The sequence below is a fragment of the Petromyzon marinus genome, unplaced genomic scaffold, assembly GCF_048934315.1.
Source record: "Petromyzon marinus isolate PM22_M1 ecotype Great Lakes invasive population unplaced genomic scaffold, UKy_Petmar_22M1.pri1.0 PM_G_Scaffold_61, whole genome shotgun sequence".
Classification (NCBI taxonomy): domain Eukaryota; kingdom Metazoa; phylum Chordata; class Hyperoartia; order Petromyzontiformes; family Petromyzontidae; genus Petromyzon; species Petromyzon marinus.
Genome location: NW_027423015.1, coordinates 280,001 through 282,500, shown reverse-complemented (window position 1 = coordinate 282,500; position 2,500 = coordinate 280,001).

The following is a 2,500-nucleotide window of genomic DNA, read 5'->3' as shown; positions in this document are numbered from 1 at the left end:
CCAGGAGAGGGTCTGTGATGGCTTTGAGGTGTGCCAGGAGCAGGCGCTCAAAAGACTTCATTACCACAGATGTAAGGGCGACCGGTCTGTAATCATTTAGTCCTGTTGGCCTTAGCTTTTTGGGCACAGCGATGATGGTGGAGGACTTGAGACAGGCTGGTACATGGCATGTCTCCAGGGAGGTGTTAAAGATGTTGGTGAACACCGGAGACAGCTGGTCAGCGCAGTGCCTGAGGGTGGCTGGAGAGACAGAGTCCGGCCCGGCTGCTTTGCGTGGATTCTGCCTCTTGAAAAGCCCATTAACTTCTCCCTCCTGAAAGGAGAGAGTCGTTTCTGTAGTATGGGTGGGGGATGGGGCCTCTTGGGTGGGAAGGGGTGGTTCAGGACAGTCCAATTGTCTTTCAAATCTACGGTAGAACTCGTTCAGGTCGTTGGCTAGGCGGGAGTCGTTAGTGGTGTGGGGCGCTCTGGGTTTGTAGTTGGTGATGTGCCTGAGCCCTTTGGCAGACAGAAGCAGCGTCGTTAGTAGAGAACTGGTGTTTTAGTGTCTCTGAGTACAGTCGTTTAGCCTCTCTCACCGCTTTGCTAAACCTGTTCTTCGACTCCTTGAATCTGTCTCTATCCCCACTCCTAAACGCTTCCTCCTTCTCCAACCTCAACCTTTTGAGCTTTGCTGAGAACCAGGGCTTGTTGTTGTTAAAGTTCACCCTGGTACGTGTTGGGATACAGCAGTCCTCACAGAAGCTGATGTACACAGCCTCTGTGAGTTCATCCAGACTATTGGTAGCAGTCGTGAACATATCCCAGTCAGTACAGTCTAAGCACGCCCGCAAATCTTCCACAGCCTCACTGGTCCACTGTTTAGATGTCCTCACAGCAGGTTTACAGAGTTTTAGTTGCTGCCTGTATGCACGAATCAGGTGGACCAAGGGAGTTCTGTGCGAGCCGAACAGCCCCGTGACCCACAAGAGAAACATCCCCGCCAAATTCGAGCGTTTGACGGGGTCTATCCGTGAAAAAATATTCACGTTTTTGAGTGCACATGCATTTCTGCTGCAAATGCCTCTGGAAGTTTCATGCCGTTCGTATGCCAATTGTGGCAACACGAAAATGACCCGTTTTCCCATTCCGAGGGATTTCTGTGCGACCCTAACAGCCCCGTGAGCCACAAGAGACACATCCCCGCCAATTTCTAGCGTTTCACGGGGTCTATCCGTGAAAAATATAGACGTTTTTGAGTGCACATGCATTTCTGCTGCAGATGCCTCTGGAAGTTTCATGCCGTTCGTACGCAATGTGGCAACACGAAAATGACCCCTTTTCCCATTCCGAGGGATTTCTGTGCGACCCTAACTAACAGCGCCCGTGAGCCACAAGAGAGACATCCCCGCCAATTTATAGCGTTTCACGGGGTCTATCCGTGAAAAATATAGACGTTTTTGAGTGCACATGCATTCCTGCTGCAAATGCCTCTGGAAGTTTCATGCCGTTCCTATGCAATGTGGCCACACAAAAATGACCCGTTTTCCCATTCCGAGGCATTTCTGTGCGACCCTAACAGCCCCGTGAGCCACAAGAGAGACATCCCCGCCAACTTCTAGCGTTTGACGGGGTCTATGCGTGAAAAATATTAAAATTTTTGAGTGCACGTGCCTTTCTGCTGCAAATGCCTCTGGAAGTTTCATGGCGTTCCTATGCAATGTGGCAACACGAAAATGACCCCTTTTCCCATTCCGAGGGAGTTCTGTGCCACCCTAACAGCCCCGTGAGCCACAAGAGACACATCCCCGCCAATTTCTAGCGTTTCACGGGGTCTATCCGTGAAACATATAGAAGTTTTTGAGTGCACATGCATTCCTGCTGCAAATGCCTCTGGAAGTTTCATGCGGTTCGTACGCAATGTGGCAACACGAAAATGACCCGTTTTCCCATTCCCAGGGATTTCTGTGCGACCCGAACAGCCCCGTGAGCCACAAGAGACACATCCCCGCCAATTTCTAGCGTTTCACGGGGTCTATCCGTGAAAAATATCAATTTTTTTTTGACTGCACATGCATTTCTGCTGCAAATGCCTCTGGAAGTTGCATGCGGTTCGCATGCAATGTGGCGACACGAAAATGACCCGTTTTCCCATTCCGAGGGATTTCTGTGCCACCCTAACAGCCCCGTGAGCCACAAGAGAGACATCCCCGCCAATTTCTAGCGTATCACGGGGTCTATCCGTGAGAAATATTCACTTTTTTGAGTGCACATGCATTCCTGCTGCAAATGCCTCTGGAAGTTTCATGCGGTTCGTATGCAATGTGGCGACACGAAAATGACCCGTTTTCCCATTCCGAGGGATTTCTGTGCCACCCTAACAGCCCCGTGAGCCACAAGAGAGACATCCCCGCCCACTTCTAGCGTTTCACGGGGTCTCTCCGTGAAAAATATCACATTTTTTGAGTGCACATGCATTCCTGCTGCAAATGCCTCTGGAAGTTTCATGCGGTTCGCATGC